The 20,870-nt window shown below is 40.5% G+C and overlaps 1 long non-coding RNA gene and 1 other non-coding gene across 2 annotated transcripts; one reads left to right on the top strand and one right to left on the bottom strand.

Moving 5' to 3' along the window:
• Nucleotides 1–3,186: 3,186 nt before the first annotated feature.
• Nucleotides 3,187–9,568, bottom strand: LOC147362744 (uncharacterized). Its single transcript, XR_015135686.1, has 3 exons — nucleotides 9,419–9,568; nucleotides 8,836–8,931; nucleotides 3,187–4,459 (listed from the first exon to the last, which is right to left on the bottom strand). It is a non-coding gene; the product is annotated as an uncharacterized LOC147362744 (long non-coding RNA).
• Nucleotides 9,569–19,659: 10,091 nt separating this feature from the next.
• TRNAC-ACA (transfer RNA cysteine (anticodon ACA)) lies at nucleotides 19,660–19,732 on the top strand. Its single transcript has one exon. It is a non-coding gene; the product is annotated as a tRNA-Cys (tRNA).
• Nucleotides 19,733–20,870: the final 1,138 nt, after the last annotated feature.

Below are 20,870 nucleotides of genomic sequence, written 5' to 3'. Positions count from 1 at the left end.
CACAGAAGTACAATTTAGCTGTAAAACAGAGGCACAAAGCTGTATAAGGCCTGTGATACAGGTCCGTAAAAACAAACTTTCTCACCTAGAAAACTCTAAGCTCACATGGTTTATCCAGTAAATTCTACAAAATATTAAAGAAATCTTATATCAAATCCTCCAGAGAAAAGAAAGAGAAGCAATATTTCCTGTTCCATGTATCTAGCATATTGGCACCCTACTCCAGTACTCTTGCCCGGAAAAGCCCATGGGTGGAGGAGCCTGGTGGGCTGTAGTCCATGAGGTCGCAAAGAGTCAGACACGACTGAGAGACTCCACTTTCACTTTCACTTTCCTGCATTGGAGAAGGAAATGGCAACCCACTCCAGTGTTCTTGCCTGGAGAATCCCAGGGACGGAGGAGCCTGGTAGGCTGCCGTCCATGGGGTTGCACAGAGTCAGACACGACTGAAGTGACTTAGCAGCAGCAGCATAACTTGAATAGCAAAATCTGATAAGAGTATTATGAAAAGGAAACACAAAGGTCAGCCTGAGTCAAGAACTTGCATTTCTGAAATATTCAATTTGGGCATGATGTATTCTGATATATCACAGAGTTCCATTTGTTCATATTTTGTTAAGGATTTTGTAGAGAAAAAAAGCAGGTAAGATATTGGAATAGAAATTCCCCCAAAGAGGGTATTTAAATGATTAGCAAATAGATAGAAATTAATATACAGGCACTCAACTTTACTAGTTAATCAGCAAAATGCCACATGTAATACCTCTACTCATCAGAATGGCTGAAATTAAAAAGGCACGTGTTATCAAGTCTTGGTGAGATTGTGTGGCAACTGGAAGTCTTATTTATTGCAGATGTTTATGTAAAGTGGTACAGTTACTAAGATCATGGTTGATATCTTCTACTGAAGTTAAGGATTCTATGCTATCTTTTGACCTAGGAATTCCATTCCAAGTTATTTACCTAACAGATATGTCTATCAGGTGATAATTTTAACTGTGTTCATAACAACTTTATTCATAACAGAAAAAAACAACTCAAAGATCCACCAGCAAAAAATAAAACTGGCTACTATATTACAATGAAAACAAATGAACCACAGTGACACACAGCAAGCATCATGGATTTATTTTGCAAATATATAGGAGACAAGACACTAGTCATAAAAAATACATTCCACGTCATTAGAAAGCTCAAAATGGGTACAATCAAGCTGGAGGGATTAAGAATTACGGGCTAAAAGTAGAAAATAGGAAAGTGATTACCATAAAATCAAGATGGTTATTCTGTAGGGAGGGAGGGTCTTGGCTGTGATTAGGAAAAGGTATTCAAGTGGCTTTGAAAATGGAAGGGGCTTATTTCTTGCCCCGAGTTGCATGAATGTTTAATTTATAATTGATTAGGCTGTTCATTTATTTTTGTATACTTTTATGGGTGTGTGTTATATTTCACCGTAAAAAGGTTAAAGAATCTATGTCTTTAGCTCATATCACTTTCCTGAGTTTTGATTTTATGTATTTCAATGCCTAAAGGACCTCTCCATTGACATGTGCCACTGGCACTTCAAACTCAATATACCTCAAATTATAAATTTATTCTACCCCCAGATCTGCTCTGTTCCTCAAGTTGGTGAAAACCACCATCATCCACTTCATCTTCCGAGCCAGAAATCAGGACAGCATCATGAATTCCTGCCTTTTCTTTAAGCATCATATACAATAATGTTTGGTGGACTTTTACCTCTTACTATATTCTAAACTTAACGTTCCTGTTCACTTCTTGACTACTGCCTTTGTGCTCACTATCAGGATATCTGATCTGTTTCACTCCAACAGCTTCCTGAATGTCTCACTTTTCTCCTAGCTGGTCATGTCTTTCTTTGTTCTATTTTCCATGCGGTTGTCAGAGAGCTCTCCTATAAAATACTAATCTGATCATGTCCACCCCCTCATTAGACTTGCACTGGCTTATGCCACCTTACACAAATCATCCTTCACCTTCCTCTATAGATTTATGAATGATGCTTTCTTACAGTTCATGCTTCTGAAACAGAGTCTTATTTATTAAGCTGTGGCGATTGCAGAATGAAACAGTGACATCAACTGTCCCCCTTCCTCCTGCCTGTCACCCTTGTCTTGTACCATTTCCCTACCTTACTCAGGTAACCTCACCTTAGTCTTACAGTGCATAGATGCTCTTATAACACCTTGCATATACCTCTGTGGGTTCAGCAATCATTTCCTCGGCTCTGAGCTCCAGGGAATATAACAGAGAAAGTACTCAACGTTTTTTAACTGAAAGAATTCAGAGGCAGAAAGTGTTACCTCTCATGAGAAGATTCAAGAGACCTCATTGTCCATCTGTAGTAGACTTTTGAGAGTTGCTAGAATATTCAGAATGGAGAGAATGTCACAAATGCAGCAGCAGAGACAGAAATTTGAGTGGTTCCACAGGAAAGAGTGGTTGTTGGGTGTTTATAAGTGTAGGACTCCTGTTGGAAGATTGATTTAAAGAAAATCTGCCATGTCTGCAGTTAGGCTATTCAACATTTAGTTTGACTGGAGCTTGATGAGGGCATTATTTTCCATTGATTATTTTTTATTCAATACATGACAGAATGACTACATGCCTGAACTGGCTGCAAAATCATAAATATTTAAATCCAAGCTATTTGCAATGCATAGAAATAATCAAGTCATGAGAGCTAACTTATATGTTTGGTGACTTGGTTATTGATTTTTCCAGCTCCAATCTAAATTCTATAGCAATTCACAGAAATGGCTTACAGCAGACGGTTTTAATACTGCAGCAAATGGCAATCTTATATACCCAAGTCCAGAGAACAAGAGATCTAGAAAAGAACAGTAGATGATCATCTAATACACATGAGTTCAAAGAACAAGAGATTCAGAAAAGATCTGAGCCATTGTGTGTCTCCATTTCTAAATATCAGACAATGAAACAGTCTCAGGGGCCAAATGATGTATTCACATCCCATGGTTAATTAGAGTCAGGCCTGGAATCCAGGTCTCCTGACTCCCAGGCCAAAGTTCTTCTTTGTAAGAGTGTCATATACACCTCAACGATTCATATAAAGAAGGAGGGGAAGGAGTCCTGCTGTTGTTTCTGTTTCTTTAAGATTTTTTTTTTATGTGAATCATGTTTTTAAGTCTTTATTAAATTTGTTACAATATTACTTCTGTTTTGTTTTTGTGGCCACGAGGCAGGCATGCAAGGATCTCAGCCCCTTCACCAGGGATGGAACCGGTACCCTCTGCCCTGGAAGGCAAGGTCTTTAACCCCTGGACCACCAGCGAAGTCCCCCTTCTGCTTTTGTATTTATCTGGTACAGATATGAAGACTGTTTACCCAAGGGAGCAGTGATAACAATGACAGCAAGACTTTCTTCTTTCTTGCAGATCACCTGTGTCTCAGGCTGTCACACAGCTGGTGTGATCTCTCTGGTCTCTATCAGTAGCTTTTCAGAAAAGCCTTATGCTTCTTGGGCCACTCCAGGTGAGAGACCTTTGGACATCCATGTGAACAAGGCTGATTATCACTGCTTCTGGCTCAGTGGTCCTTGTTACTGACTATAAAATTTCTGCCTATTTACTTCGATGGAGGATAAGACCCTAGAGAATTAAAATGGGAAAATCCTCATTCATTCATTTATTGTTTAATGTAACAAACATTTATGAAATGCCTACTATTTTAAAGATTCTGAGGTAGACTTAAGTCCCATAAAGAGAGGCAGAATGCTAAAGAAACACATGCTTCAGACAAAGCAAACCGTTCACTGGTCCTGGAACCTTGGACAGCCTACTGACTACCTCTAATTCAGTGTTGTCACCTGTGCCGTGGGGATTGTAGCACTATTATGAAGTTATTATGTAGAACACTGGTTCCCTGCCCCACATCCCAAGGGTGATTTTGCTCCCCAGTGGACATCTGGCTATATCTGGAGACACTTTTTAGGTGTTACAAGTAGGAGGCAGGTGCTCCACGGTGCATAATATTGCTCCAAATAACAATGAATTGTCTATCAAAATGTCAGTTGTGCTGAGGTCTAGAAACCCTGCTGTCAAATACCTGCCCTAATGCCTATGTAACAGAAATGATGTGTCCACCACGGCCATGACTCATGGGGTCCACTGATCCTAGCCAGTGCCTCTATGAAAGGGGTCATTGCCACAGAAGCTGTCCATCCACCTTCCTTCTGGAAGCTTAGTCTAGGGGCCAGATCATTGAATGGGTGTTGTCCATAGATGATGTAGAGGTGATGGGAGTGGGCAGGAGAACTGTCCTTCATTGCTGAAGCACAGCCCTGAGGCTGCTTGCTGCCAGATCCCTGATCCTCCTGATGGAAGATCCTTTTTCCTCCCACTGTTGAACCAAAGGTTCTCATCCTCTCATGTCCAAGTTCATCTTCCACTTCTTGCCTAGCTGGTCTATCTGATCTCTGCAAGAAAAGATCAAATAAATGAAAAATGTTCCTACAAACAAGGCACCATATTTTATAAACATACATAGAAATCCATCTTTTTTGCTATTTAGGCCAGTGGTTTCTTCTCTCTTTAAGTCCTGCTGCTGCTGCTGCTGCTAAGTCGTTGCAGTCGTGTCCGACTCTGTGCGACCCCATAGACAGCAGCCCACCAGGCTGCCCTGTCCCTGGGATTCTCCAGGCAAGAACACTGGAGTGGGTTGCCATTTCCTTCTCCAATGCATGAAAGTGAAAAGTGAAAGTGAAGTCGCTCAGTCGTGTCTGACTCTTAGTGACCCCATGGACCGCAGCCTACCAGGCTCCTCCGTCCTTGGGATCCTCCAGGCAAGAGTACTGGAGTGGGGTGCCATTGCCTTCTCCGTCTTTAAGTCCTAATGGGTGACATATACACAGTAAGAAATGGAGGTAGAGGAGACAAAAACCCTCTGAGAACTAGAAAGAGTGAGTAGGGAGGGGTAAAAACATAAATATACAGTCACAGTCATGCTTGTGAAATATAATAAGAACACTTGAGTTAGACTACTTTGTTGTGGGCCTGCTATAGACTATTTGCTCAATCACTGTCACCTCTTGGTTTCCTTCACCAAGGATGAGAATAAATTCTGAGAGGTGCTTAGTGTAGCTACCATAATGGTTGGTTGATTGGTTGCTTGGATAGACATCTACAGGCTTTTGGACACCAGCTCTGCCCAAGTGACTGAGTGCCCTGTGGCTAATGTCTATGGCGTATATACTATATGCTGGCCATGGTACTGAGTACAGGCATGGATTATTTCATGTACACTGCTTCTAAGCCCTATGATGTAAGTGCTGTTATTCCCTTGATGTTACCCATGAGGATATCGGAGTTATCCATGAGGATATTGGAGTTAGGAGAGGTTAAGTGACTAGACCAGAATTATACCATTGGCAGGTGGTAGAACAGACTTCATCCAAGGTAGCTTGACACAAAATATGACACTTTCACCATAGGTTATGCCAGCTTCCTTTATTTTGGTATCCATGCCAATATGAAAAGGAGAAGCATATCCACATTTATATAAAGCAAGACTTAAAGCAAGCATTTGAGGCAAAGGGAAAAGTGCATGACCATGTAACAGATTGTTTAAGCTTCCTCTATATTATTAGGTAGCTTCAGAGAGGGGAATTTTTCTTCAATAAATTTTGTGCTTTCCCCAAAATTCAAAGATATAATCATTTCCTTTGACATTATTTATAAAAGTGATTCATTTTTTACTTAGCCTTTTATGAGTTCTACTTTTTTTATATCAAGTTGTCTTTCCCACTAATGAGTAATAAATTATACTCTTGATCATTGTGTTACTTAAAATATATGAAGTTCCCCATCCTGAACTTCATATATTTTAAGTAACACAATGATCAAGAGTATAATTTATTACTCATTAGTGGTACCAATACAATATTGTAAAGTTAAAAAAATAAAAAAAAGAAAAAAAAATATGAAGTTTCTGTGCATTATTAATTTCCAAGTGGAGTATCATTTAAGGTAGGGTGGAGGTTGTGAAACAATGCTTTTTAAAATGCAGTTACCAGGGCTTGTGTTTAGAACTAGGGACTCATTATCTTTATATATATAAAATAAAAAACCCTGGCCAGTTTTATATAGCTTTATTTTGGTAGGTTCTCCCCGTGTGGAGCAAAGCGTGGTTACAGGCGGGTACTATGCTTGACTGTGCGACTTGTGTTCTTTACATGGTGAGTCCGTGTCCAAGATGTGCTGAGGCTGATTGATACTTCTGAGCACTGACTATGCACATCACTTCCCAGCTCCACATTCAGTGACATTACAACAGTGGCTTAAACTCGGCCTTGGTGGGTGTATGTACACACGGAGACTGGCAGCCTCTACAGATGAGCGAGCTGATTGATAAACATTGATCAGCACACCACTGGGCTCAGTGAGGGGAGAGGAACTGAGGGATTAAAATTTAGCCCCTGCCCTGCTCCCTGATGTGAAGGTGAGCAGGAAGGGCCTACTTTGTTTTCACTCAAACAAAACTGCCCTCTGCTCACAGCTGTACGCCACAAGCTGAAGGAGGCCTTCTCTGCTAATTTACGCAAAGGCCACATGTGGGCTAGCACCCTGAGCTGAGAACTGTGGTTCCCAAACCTGGCCCATCATCAGAATGATTTTAATTAAAAAATATATATATATAGATGTTAGGGCTTTTCAAAGATTTTGGTTTTGTTTATGTAGCACAATAATAATTGTTGCTTACCTACACTTCTTCCTAATGGGCAAAATCTAGTTTTATTTGGGTATTTCCTGACTCAGATTGGTAACTGAATTTCCAGCTCCAGAGTTTTAATCATGAGTAACATAAACCAATCAGGATGAACCATCACCTTTGATACTGATTTGCTTAAGGGTAGGAATGTGACCCTATTGTTATCAATTACATAAAGCCAATTATGTTGGGGAAGATGGAGGACAGGAAGAGAAGGGGGCCACAGAGGATGAGATAGTTGGATGGCATCACCAACTCAATGGACATGAGTTTGAGCAAACTCTGAAAGACAGTGAGGGACAGGGAAGCTTGGCATGTTGCAGTCCCTGGGACCACAAAGTCAGACAGGACTTAGCTACTGAACAAAGGATGACACATGCTAAGTACATGAGGCTGATTAGATGAGACTAAGTCAGCTTTCTCAGAAGGCAATGGCACCCCACTCCAGTACTCTTGCCTGGAAAATCTCACGGATGGAGGAGCCTGGTAGGCTGCAGTCCATGGGGTCGCTAGGAGTCGTAAACGACTCAGTGACTTCACTTTCACTTTTCACTTTCATGCACTGGAGAAGGAAATGGCAACCCACTCTAGTGTTCTTGCCTGGAGAATCCCAGGGATGGTGGAGCCTGGTGGGCTGCCATCTATGGGGTCGCACAGAGTAAGACTGAAGCGACTTAGCAGCAGCAGCAGCAAGTCAGCTTTGAGGCTTCAGAGGAAGGTTCTAAATTAGAGAGACATAAGAAAACATGGCCCCTTCTGCCTCTTTGCATTGTTGAAGATTGTATAACAGAGACTATTTTATTGCCTAGAAGAGGTGCAACCATTTTTGATTAACACGGAGAAGCAACTGGAAGACAAAGCTGATCCACTCAGCATGGCTTTGTGGATGAGGCACTGAATTAGTGTTAAAATTGACCAAAGCTTAAACTTCCTATTAATTACTTAACCCAATTTGAGTGGGTATCTTCTGTTACTTGAAATCATAAGCAATTTAACCAATATGTCTTTTTAAAATTTAATTTTATTTATTTTTAATATAAATTTATCTATTTTAATTGGAGGCTAATTACTTTACAATATTGTATTGGTTTTGCCATACATCAACATGAATCTGCCACAGGTGTACGCGTGTTCCCCATCCTGAACCCCCCTCCCACCTCCCTCCCCATCCCATCCCTCTGGGTTATCCCAGTGCACCAGCCCTGAGCATCCTATATCATGCATCGAACCTGGACTGGTGATTCGTTTCACATATGCAATTTTGCCAATATGTCTTGGATAAGTCCTTGGGAATCTGTGTCTTAAAAGTTTTCCAAAGTTTTGGAAAGTTCGGGAATCACCAATTTAAGTCTCCTGTAAACAAATGTACAGTTTTCTTAAAGTTGTGTCTAGCTGTTTACCCATTTAGTTTCTGTGTGGTCACATAAGCCTTGGGGCAGATGGCGCTCTGAGGAAATAGCAGGCCAGGAGCATCCCTGCCCGTTTGTCCCACTATCCTGTAAAACTATCAGTCTCTACGTGTGGCACAGTGTGAAAAGTATTGGGAAGTACCGAACTGTTGTGTTTAACACACTGTGATGGAAAGAAAATAGGACTCAGTCACCAGACAGTTGTGTGATCTTAGAAACGCACTTTGTTTCTCTCTCTCTTTTTTTTTTAGGTTGGGGAAAATCTCATGGACAGAGCACTTTGTTTTTATGTTCTGCCATCTATACTGTCATTTCAAGTTGGCAATTTTAATGACCATGAATAATAATGAGGATACAATACACAATTTGGATAGGACCTCCTTGCCACCCTGTCCTTTGTGTTCTTTCTTGTGCTTTGAGTGGTAAAGAGGGGAGTAGATTGGTACCAGTTGCGCATTTTAGTGGTGGAAACTCCCATTCATTGAGAGATAATAACACTAGTACTGAGCATTATTAGTGTTTGGCAGGAACAGATGGGTATTGCCAGCTCTTTAAAAGCAGCCATGATGCACAGGTAGACTAGGACAGCCAAGTTAGCAGGTCCGAGCTCCCTTTCTGACTTGCTGTGACCTTACTTTCTGTAATATCATCCATTGACCCAGATCCCCATCCTTACCTCTTGCTTCAATCCTTGGCTTCTTCTATTCTGGGACTCTCCTATTCAGACTTCTAACAGACTTCTGCTTTCCTCAGATGACTTGGAGCCTTGACTCTGTGCCAAAAAAAAAAAAAAAAGATATTTATCACCAGGAAATTTAAACAAAAGGTATTGGTTATCTATTTTCATTTAGAAATTTATATCCACACAAAAAGGAAACTTTATTTCCACCATCCAAACATACTGAGTCTTAATATTTTATTTCCATTTAGAATTATTGCTATATCCCTGCTGTTTTATTTTAAAATAAAACAAAAAACACTAATGCCTCAATTCCTAAATCTTCAAAGCACCTCTGAATCTTTTCTTTCTCTCCTTCACCTTTTAACATCCAGTCCATCACCAAGCCTGTGGACTGTATCTCTACCTATATCTCAAATTCACCCACTTCTTTTTGTTTCCACTGCTGCCTCCTCGCCCAGCCACTGCCATTTCTTACTTTGTTTACTCCAGTAGCCTCCCAACTCATCTGGTTTTCACCCTTATTTGTTTCATAGACTTCATTTTACTTTTCAAAGTTTATATTAAATCTTGTTATTACCATCTAAAGAACTCTCCAGAGGTTTCCAGAAGTACCTAGAATAAAATCCAGATCCCTTTCAAATCATTAAAAAGATCCAGTGTGGTCTGATCTGCCTACCTAACCCTCGCCCCTACTCCCTGCATGGATTCTTTTCCAGTCATTTCACCCCAGGGCCTTTACATTTCCTTTTTCCTCTTCCTGGAAAGTTAATCCTCTGGTTTTTGCAGAAGGCTGTCCCTTCCCTGGTCTCAAGGCTAATGTTATGTCCACAGAGTGACCTCTCCTGCTTTGAACCAAAGCAGCCTCTTCAGCCACTTGTTACCAGATCACCCTGGTTTCTTTCCTTCTATGCATGTGTCAGATTCTAAAATTACCTTTAAAAACATTAAAAAATTTCCTTTTTGTTTGAAATTAAGGTGGAGGAGAAGCATGACCTTGCCTAACATGTATTGCTGTATGCAGTGTTTCAAGTGATTCCTGGCAACATGTAATCAGTATCCAATAAATATGTATTTAATGGGTTAATAAATGAATGAATAACTGAGATCATAGTGAATACTCCTTTTTGTGTTTTTGTTTTTTCATTTTCTAAACTGTTAGCTGGTATGTTGTAAACCTGAAAAAAATGCCCGTAGGACACCATCGGCCCCACCAAATGTTGACTTATACATGAACAAACGTAAAATGTATTTATGTTCCTTATACTTATAATTCTTATATGGCTCTAGAGCCAAACCACATTTACAAACTACATACTACTAACAAAGCTACTGTTGATTTAAAAAAATAAAGTCACAATCTAAAAGTTGAGAGCTGTGTTTTATTAGGTGGGAATTTTTAGGACTTCAAGCCCAGGAGATAGCATCTCAAGTAGCCCTAAGAGAACTGCACTGAGGAAGCAAGGCAGGAGCCTTTTGCAACAAAGGGCAGGTAGTCTAAACATCCAAAGATTGTTGTTAAAAGCAGATATCTCAAGTTAAGGTATTTAGCACTTTTCTATGTATAGGAAAATGCAAGAGGTTGGGTTTACTGAAATTCCTTTCATATGTATCTCAGCTATCTGGGGCTAGTATCCTGTGTTTTTTTCACATCCTAAACTCCCTTGGGACTCACCCTAGGGAGTGGCTGCAATCCTAACGGCTTAAGTCATCCTTGTTCACTGATATAGCAGGAAATATTCCACTTATCACAATAAAAGCAATTCAAATTGACAATTACTGACTTGATGTGAATAGATGATGTTTTGATGAAATGAAGTCACCACTCACAGGGGAATAAGGTACCGATTCTTATGACACAGACTCTTTTGAACTCACATGACTATCCTGTCATTTGCTCTGTGACAGTTCCATTTTTCATTTTTTCTCTTAGAACTGCTGCAGAGCTTTAATTTCTATACCATGCTGTGACTTGTGTTTATTTGGAAGGAGTGCGATGTACTGGAAGCTCACTTACCTCTGACTTTTCTCATTAACCCTTTCAATTACGTCTAGTTCTGCTTCTGAATGTGATATGATCTTTAACCTGAAGTAAAAAGGGCCAGTGGAGTCATGTTTCAGGCTTGTTTTTAAGGATGTGACTATCCAGGTAGTCCAGCATAAATTTACAGTGGGCTGTGATGTGCTGTCTCAGAATTCCAGGGAAGCATCTCCTGGCGAGCTTCCCTGGTGGCTTAGTGGTAAAGAGTCTTCTGCCTACCATGCAGGAAATGTGGGTTCAATCCCTGGGTCAGGAAGATCCCCTGGAGAAGGAAATGGCAACCTACTCCAGTCTTCTTGCCTGGAGAATTCCATGGACAGAGGAGCCTGATGGGCTACAGTCCATGGGGTCAAAAACATGAGTCAGACATGAGTAAGCACACATGCACACATATATCTCTTGGCAAAAAGTAGTCAGAAGCAGGGAGGCAACCGGTGGGGTTCTGCAAGTGACAGCAAAGCCCTTCTTTGGGGGCTTTGGGGGTGGGGTCAAATGGCCAGTAGATGGGCTCTGAGAGAAGCTCGGCCACAGGGGGATGGAATGCCTTAGAGGGGCAGAAGGTAGTCTCTTCCTCATGGCTCAGCCAGCCTGTCCTGAAACATTGGAAAACCACACATTGTTTGGTAAGATTGGACTCCTTCAAGAAGATGGTGAGGAGTGAGCTCTGCATGGAGATGGTACAAGAAAGGAATGGAAAGACAGAGACAAGAGTAGAGATTGCCTGACATGGTTCTGGATGAATCCACATCCAGGAAATGTAATTTATTTAATTTTCCAAATGATATCTGGTTTATATATAGTATCAACACACATCTCCTTAAGCATAGCATCACGCATACTACATAACATTAAACATGCTGTCTCATGTGTATGAGTACGTTTTATATTTACATATTTATGTGTATGGGACTTCTGAGGTGGTGCTAGGGATAAAGAACATGACTGCCAATGCAGGTGACATAAGAGAGGCAGGTTCAGTCCCTGGGTTGGGAAGATCCCCTGGAGGAGGGTGTGTCAACCCACTCCAGTATCCTTGCCTGGAGAATCCCATGGACAGAGGAGCTTGGTTAGATACAGTCTATAGGGTCACAAAGAGTTGGACACGACTCAAGTGACTTAACCTGTGTGCATTTATGTATATATTTATCATACTTTACATTTACATTCAAAAAATGAAGATCATGGCATCTGGTCCTATCACTTCATGGCAAATAGATGGGGGAACAATGAAAACAGTGACAGACTTTATTTTCTTGGGCTCCAAAATCACTGCAGATGTTGACTGCAGCCATGAAATTAAAGGATGCTTTATCCTTGGAAGAAAAATTATGACCAACCTAGACAGCATATTAAAAAGGAGAGACATTATTTTGCTAACAAAAGTCCATCTAATCAAAGCTATGGTTTTTCCAGTAGTCATGTATGGATGTGAAACTTGGACCATAAACAAAGCTGAGTGCTGAAAAATGGATGCTTTTAAACTGTGGAGTTGGACAAGTCTCTTGAGAGTCCCTTGGACTCCTTATTGCAAAATTCAGACTTAAATTGAAGAAAGTAGGGAAAACCACTAGACAATTCAGGTATGACCTAAGTCAAATCCCTTATAATTATATAGTGGAAGTGACAAATAGATTAAAGAGATTAGGTCTGATAGAGTGTCTGAAGAACTATGGATGGAGGCTTGTGACATTGTATAGGATGTGGTGATCAAAACCAGGCCCAAGAAACAGAAATGCAAAAAGGCAAAATGTTTGTCTGAGGAAACCTTACAAATAGCTGAGAAAAGAAGAAAAGTGAAAGGCAAAGGAGAAATGGAAAGATATAGCCATTTGAATGCAAAGTTCCAAAGACTAGCAAGGAGAGATAAGAAAGCCTTCCTAAGAGATAACAATGCAAAGAAATAGAGCAAAACTATAGAATGGAAAAGACTAGAGATCTCTTCAGGAAAATTAGAGATACCAAGGGAACATTTCAAGCAAAGATGGACACAATAAAGGATGGAAGCAATATGGACCTAACAGAAGCAGAAGATATTAAGAAGAGGTGGCAAGAATACACAGAGGAACTTTATAAAAAAGATCTTCATGACCCAGATAACCATGATGGTGTGATCACTCATCTAGAGCCAGACATCCTGGAATGCGAAGTCAAGTGAGCCTTAGGAAGCATCACTACCAACAAAACTAGTGGAGGTGATGGAATTCCAGTTGAGCTATTTTAAATCCTAAAAGATGATGTTGTGAAAGTGCTTCACTCAATATGCCAGCAAATTTGGAAAACTCAGCAGTGACCACAGGACTGGAAAAAGTTAGTTTTCATTCCAATCCCAAAGAAAGGCAATGCCAAAGTATGCTCAAACTATTGTACAATTGCACTCATCTCACATGCTAGCAAACTAATGCTCAAAATTCTCCAAGCCAGGCTTCAACAATACGTGAACCATGAACCTCCAGATGTTCAAGCTGGATTTAGAAAAGTCAGAGGAACCAGAGATCAAATCCAACATCTGTTGGATCATCAAAAAAGCAAGAGAATTCCAGGAAAAAAAAAAAAAAATCTGCTTTATTGACTACACCAAAGCCTTTAACTGTGTGGATCACAATAAACTGTGGAAAATTCTTAGAGATGGGAATACCAGACCACCTTACCTCCCTCCTGAGATGTCTGTATGCAGGTCAAGAAGCAACAGTTAGAACCAGATATGGAACAATGGACTGGTTCCAGATCGGGAAAGGAGTATATCAAGGCTGTATATTGTCATCGTGCTTATTTAACTTATATACAGAGTACATCATGTGAGATGCCAAGCTGGATGAAGCACAAGCTGGAATCAAGACTTCTGGGAGAAATATCATATTCAGATGACACCACTCTTATGGAAGAAAGTAAAGAGCAACTGAAGAGACTCTTGGTGAAAATGAAAGAGGAGAGTGAAAAAGCTGGCTTAATACCCAACATTTAAAAAACTAAGATCATGGCATCCAGTCCCATCACCTCATGGCAAATAGATGGGGAAACCATGGAAACAGTGAGAGACTTTATTTTCTTGGGCTCCAAAATCACTGCAAATGGTGACTGCAGCCATGAAATTTAAAGATGCTTGCTCCTTGGAAGAAAAGCTATGACCAACCTAGACAGCATATGGAAAAGCAGAGACCTTACTTTGCTGACAAAGGTCCATCTAGTCAAAGCTATAGTTTTTCTAGTAGTCGTGTATGGATGTGAGAATTGGAGCATAAAGAAAGCTGAGCACTGAAGAATTGATGCTTTTGAACTATGGTGTTGGAGAAGACTCTTGAGAGACCCTTGGACTGCAAGGAGATCCAACCAGTCTATCCTGGAAGAAATCAGCCCTGAATATTCATTGGAAGGACTGGTGCTGAAGCTGAAACTCCAATCCTTTGGCCACCTGATGCAAAGAATTGACTCTATAGAAAAGACCCTGATGCTGGGAAAGATTGAAGGGAGGAGAAGGGGATGACAGAGGATAAGATGGTTGGATGGCATCACTGGCTTGATGGACATGAGTATGGGCAAGCTCCCAGAGTTGATGTTGGACAGGGAGGCCTGGCTTGCTGCATTCCATGGGGTTTCAAAGAGTTGGATATGACTGAGCGACTGAACTGAACTGAAATTTACATACTTAAAAACTTGCATGTTTATATATTATACATTTGTATATAAAAGTTGATGTTTAGAATACATTTACAAAATTTTATTGGATTATAGTGGATGTACAGCATTGTGTTAGGTTCAGGTACACAGCAAAGTGAATTATTTATACATATACATATATTCAATGTTTTTTTAGACTCCTTTCCCATATAGGCCATTACAGAGTGCTTAGTAGATGTCCCTGTGCTATATAGTAGGTCCGTATTAGTTATCTATTTTATATATTGTATATATAGTATGCATATGTTGTATAATGTATATATATTGATCTCAGTCTCCCAATTTAGCTGTCCCCCCTTAAGAACCCTTACAAGTAAGTTCATTTCTACCCTTTTTTTAGATTCCACGTATAACTGGTATTATATTTGTCTTTTTCTGTCTGACTGACTTCACTCCGTATGACAATCTCTAGGTCCATCCATGTTGTTGCAAATGGCATTTATTTTGTTCTTTTTTATGGCTGAGTAGTAGTCCATTGTAAATATGTACCACATCTTTATCCATTCGCCTGTTGATGCACATTTAGGTTGCTTCCATGTCCTAGCTCTTGTAAACAGTGCTGCCGTGAACATTGAGGTGCATGTATCTTTTCAAATTATGTTTTTCTCTTGGTGTATGCCTATGAGTGGAATTGCTGTGTCATTGGTAGTTCTATTTTTAGTTTTGTAAGGAAGCTCCATACTGTTCTCCATAGTCTCTGTACCAATTTACATTCCCATCAACAGTACAGGAAGGTTCTTTTTTTTCTCCACACCCTGTCTAGCAAATTAAAATAAATGTTAAAAGCACAACTGATTAAAAAATTTAAAATGTGAAGAACTGTCTCAGAGATTACAAAATCCATTATCTTATATTTGCATATTTATAAAACTTATGACTGTGTGAACACATGGCTAGGGCCGCCACCTGCTTTGGGCTTTGAAAGAGCCCAGTGCAAGGGAGGAGCCCTGAAACTTCGTTAGTTTCACAGTGTATTAGTTATCTATTGCTCTGTAACTGACCAAATTGTTATCTCACAGTTTCTGAGAATCTGTAGCACTATTTTGCAAAGCCTTTTTGAATCCTGGACCATGAGATTCCAAAACCTGTATTCTTAAACCGCTACAGCTCCCAACACTTCCAGCTCACTCATACCTCCCAGCTTTATGCAAACTTGCTTTCTCTGCCTGGAACATTCCTGTCCTTTCTCCTCTTTCTACCTGGCAAACTTACCAGCACTCAGCCTAATTCCTGACTCCTCTGCGCATCCTTATTAATTTCTCTGGAATGACCGATGATTTGCTTCCTCTAAACTCCTATAAAAACCTGCCTTTCCCCTATTTAGCAAAGTTCTCAAAGGCTTTCAGTTGTTTAGCTGTCTGAAATATTGAGTATAAGTTGCTTGAATTCAAGGACCATTTTTTTTTTTTTCCTGTTCTCAAATTCACAGTAGTTGGCAAAGCTCTGACATGAGGTCGACCCCAGTAAATGTCTGTTTTGTGCACAAATGGCTTATCGTGGACTTGGAGAGACAGGGCTCATTTCTAAGGCCATATACCTATGCCATTTCTGGGTGATCAGCATTTAGTTAATGATCACAGCAAATCACTGAGGCCACAGGGACGCCGATGAAATCTGCTTCATCTGGAGAAAGGCACTGGGCCAGGTTAACCCCCAGTAAACCAATCACCACATGCTCCCTACTTTACATGGGTAGCAACCACATTTGGTAGATGGATCCTGTTCTCAGAACCTCTTTATATAAAACCTGTAAAATATGAAAACCTTGTCAAGCTTGGTGCAGGGCTTTCCGCTGCACCATGGATTCACTGGACTTGCTCACATCAGGCACTGGGGTCTCAGGCGGCAGAGTCAACCATCAGTTCACCTGTGTGTTAGGAGAATCCAGCTGGCTCTTATTCCCCAAGAGTACTCGTCTTTTCCAGGTGCACACACTTTACTTTAATAGTTTTCTTTCTTTCTGTAAATTGAAATCCTATATGCAGGACTATGTGACCCTGGAGCATAGTAAGAACACAAAAGGAAAACTCCAAACATTTATCCTCAGGTACTTCACCTTGGGCAGAAGGATCTGCTTACTTCTCCTGAATCCACTCCATTTCCTGCACACCTATTCTTTCTCATACATTTCTCTTGCTCCTCACTGCCTGGGAGAATTCTAAAACATTTCCTCATAGGAATTCTCTGCATAATCACATGGAAGATTAACTCAGATTCAACCACTTGCACGGTGCCCTCTCTGATCATCACTGCTTTTTCCTTTTTGGAATTCCAGTGGTATTTGCTGTTTGGTGCTTAGTCTAAGCCTCCCTTCTCACACTTTTACGTGTATGCACGTCACCTGGGGGATTCAGTGGAAGTCGGGTTCTGATTCAGCAATCCGAATGGGGCCTGAGAGTCTGCATTTCTAACAAGCTTCCTTGCTGCTGGGTCCTGAACCACACTCTGAATAACAAGGGTTGAGACTACTTGGTTTTTAAAAATATTTGTTTATTTATTTTTATTATTGGAGTGTAGTTGCTTTACAATATTGTATTAGTTTCTGCTGTACAACAAAGTAAATCAGCTATATGTATACATATTATCCCCTCTCTTAGACCTCTCTCGCACCCTGTATCCCACCCTAGAGGTCATCACAGAACACAGAACTGAGCTCCCGGTGATCTACAGCACTCTCGCACTTAGTTTTGGGTGTTTTCCTCCCTCTCACCCTTCTTCCCTTCCTCCTCTTCATTCCATTTTCTGTAACTATTTACCAGGCATCTTCCAGATTTTATACTTAGTACACAAGCTGTCATTTTAGAGGTAAAACTCATAATAGCTTTATTTATATTTTTATTTTACTTACTTATATATTTCAGCTTTTACTTATATTTAGATTGAAAGATATTTTTTTTTAAGCTTGAACCAGTTGTACCCACTGGAAGGCCCACAATTGCCTGTAATAGCAAGGTGGTATTTTTAGAAAACAGCTCCCATGCTGAAATCAACAAATCTAGGCTCCACACCCAGTTCTTGCTTCATTGAACTACACATGAGATTTAAGTCTGTTCCTTAGTCTCTGAACCTCAGTGTGATCACCTGAGAAGCAGGAATAATAATCTTTGCTTCCAGTGGGATGCTGGAATGAGGGAGTGGATGGAGGCGCTGCTTGTTTGCAGGGTGTCTGGCACTCCATTTTGGTCCCCTGACCCTGAGGCATGTTCGTTTCCTTTCTGCCTGCTTGGGACTGACTGGCTTTGGACATTCAGGGCTTTAAGTTCTGGGCAGGTTGGTCAGAGCATCAGAGAAGCAGTGCCTTGTGGAGGCTCGGTTTCCTTCTGCTTTGGTTCTGATTTTCAATCTTTGGTTTCAAGACTTCATAGTTTGCTGGCAAATGTTTACATTACTGTTGTTTTTAAATTTTATTTGAGGCAATGCTTTGAATTATCATTTGAAGTTCTGAGGAAAGAGGGTCGATGCTGTAACTAAGGTTTAAGAAAAACCGTGCCTCATATATCATAACAAAAGTAAAAGCCAGTATATTTTTATTGCTTGTTAATTTGCCACTCAAATATGATGCAATTTCAACTTCTTAAAAAATAATTCTACTGTTACTTGGTTTTGTTTTTCATTTAAAAAGAATGAAATAATCTTCTGGAAGATTTCAAAGCTCAGACAGCTGTAGTAGGGCATGGAATTGGACCCTGGTCGGCTGTAGAAAAGCAGAACTGAGTTTTAGTCCTGATTTTTTAACAGCGTGCTGTGAAATCTTTATAAAAATCACTTTTAATCTAGGCTCTGTTTCCTCACTATAAAATGAATGGGTCAGACTAAATGATCTGTAAGATCCTTTTCTGCTCTTAAAAAAAATGGCAAATTCTGATTCTTTTCCATTTAGTTACAAATAATGGCGAAGTGAAAACTTAAGTAAAACAATTTCATTTTAAGTTTTACAAATGAATGGTGTAAATGAGATTATAGAAAGAAATGTTTAAAATGCTTGAGAGAACACTTGCAAGTAATTTGAAATCCTTGAAGAGTATGGATTTAGATATAAAAAAATTGATTGGCTAATTGCAAACCTTTCTTAACTACTCATTAATGCGACCTGTGGAACATGCTTTGCTTAAATTGCATCCCTGTAGATTCTTGACAGGAATAAAAGTATACTTTGCTAAAAAAAAATCCTGTATACAATTTATGTTTGTTTTGCTAATTTAGCTTGTGTCTGGGCAGTGTTGTGTTTATGAGCACAGGCTCTGGTTCCAGATTCTATGGTCCAGCCCTGGCTCTGTTACTTACAGCCTGTGTGACCTTGGGCAAGTCACTCAGCCTCTCTGTACAAGAAGCATGACGACTGCACACCTGCCCCCCTGCCCCCTACCCGCCCCCCCCCCCCCCCCCCGCCATAGGTTAATGATGAAGGTTAATGCAGTATTATATTTAGAAGTTTGCCTGGTATCCGTTCAGTTCAGTTGCTCAGTCGTGTCCGATTCTTTGCGACCCATGGACGGCAGCATGGCAGGCTTCCCTGTCCATCGCCAACTCCCGGAGCTTGCTCAAACTCATGTCCGTCGAGTTGGTGATGCCATCCAACCATCTCATCCTCTGTCATCCCCTTCTCCTCCTGCCTTCAATCTTTCCCAGCATCAGGGTCTTTTCCAGTGAGTCAGTTCTTTGCATCAGGTGGCCAAAGGATTGGAGTTTCAGCTTCAGCATCAGTCCTTTCAATGAATATTCAGGACTGATCTCCTTTAGGATGGACTGGTTGGACCTCCTTGCAGTCCTAGGGACTCTCAAGAGTCTTCTCCAACACCACAGTTCAAGAGCATCCATTCTTCGGTGTTCAGCTTTCTTCACAGAAAACATTTTATCTTTATCAAACATTTGCCTGATATGTTTGATAATTGGTGTGTTATTATGATGGCTTCATTTTAGTGATTTGCTTTAGGTATGATCTATAATCTTAAACTACAATTTTATATTTATAATTGAGCTTTTAGTCTTGAAATGTCCATTGCCCATTCAAGGTGCTCATGTTGTTGGAGTTCTCTTTGGGAAGTCACACCATGTGATGGGAAGAAAGTGAATGGGAACAAGAAAGTGGCATAAATTTGCTAGCTTCCCTGGTGGCTCAGATGGTAAAGCGTCTGCCTACAATGCAGGAGACCCAGGTTCAATTCCTGTGTCAGGAAGATCTCCTGGAGAAGGAAATGGCAACCCAGTCGAGTATTCTTGCCTGGAAAATCCCATGGACAGAGGAGCCTGGTAGGCTACAGTCCATGGGGTTGCAAAGAGTTGGACACGACTGAGTGATTTCACTCACTCACTCACTCCTTAATAAGATGGTGGGTTGGATTAGATTGCTAGATTTGGTTTGCTTAATTGGGGATTTATAGCCTTTGGGGGCTGACGTCTATGTAAGAGATATATGCAAAATAATGGGTGTAGGTACAGTTTTCTGGGGGTAAAGATCTGTTTCCTTTTGTTTTTCAGTTGCTAAGTCATGTCTGACTCTTTGTGACCTCATAGACTGCAGGACACCAGGCTCCTCTGTCCTTCACTATCTCCTGAAGTTTGCTCAAACACCATTCAATACGTTCTCAGATGAATCCATGAAGGGTTAAGAGCTTCCTTTCTCAAAGATCTTCAGTGTCCCTTTTAACTCTACAATCCCACAGCTACAAGACATTAGAATCTAGGTGAAATCACCTGGGAACAGGGTTTCTGGGAAAACAGAACTGAAGCCATTTCCTGGTGAGATAGAAAACTGCTGTTTTTGACAGTTCCTTCTGGCAATAGTAAGAACAGGAAAAAAAAAAAATAGAGTACAAAGTTTCAGCTGACAGATGACCCAGTTTTGTCCCTCTTTTTCAGTGAGATAAATACTACATACTCAGTTCTTTGGAAAATTGGTATTATTGTGAGGGTCGTTATTCAAGTTAGACCTGTTACATATATTATATGGGCTTCCTAGGTGGCACTAGTGGTAAAGAACCCATGCCAATGCAGGAGACGTAAGAGACTCAGCTCAATGCCTGAGTCAGGAGGACCCCCTGGAGAAGGAAATGGCAACCATCTCCAGTATTCTTGCCTGGGAAATCTCATGGACAAAGGAGCCTGGCAGAATACAGCAGAGTTGGACACAACTGAAGCAACTCAACACACACACACACACAAACACATACACACACACACATACACATACATATCTATGTTATATATATAATGATTGCATTAATATTTAGGGTGTCATTCTTGACTTTGCTAACAAGATATAAGTGTGCATATTTTTTACTTGAGTCTTACCTCTAATCACTCTATATTAATCAGG

Source organism: Bos grunniens, chromosome 11, assembly GCF_055505025.1.
Source record: "Bos grunniens cultivar Pamir isolate PY7600 chromosome 11, Bosgru_T2T1.0, whole genome shotgun sequence".
Lineage (NCBI taxonomy): Eukaryota > Metazoa > Chordata > Mammalia > Artiodactyla > Bovidae > Bos > Bos grunniens.
The sequence above is the reverse complement of the archived record's forward strand: the minus strand, read 5'-3'. Positions and strand labels throughout refer to the sequence as shown.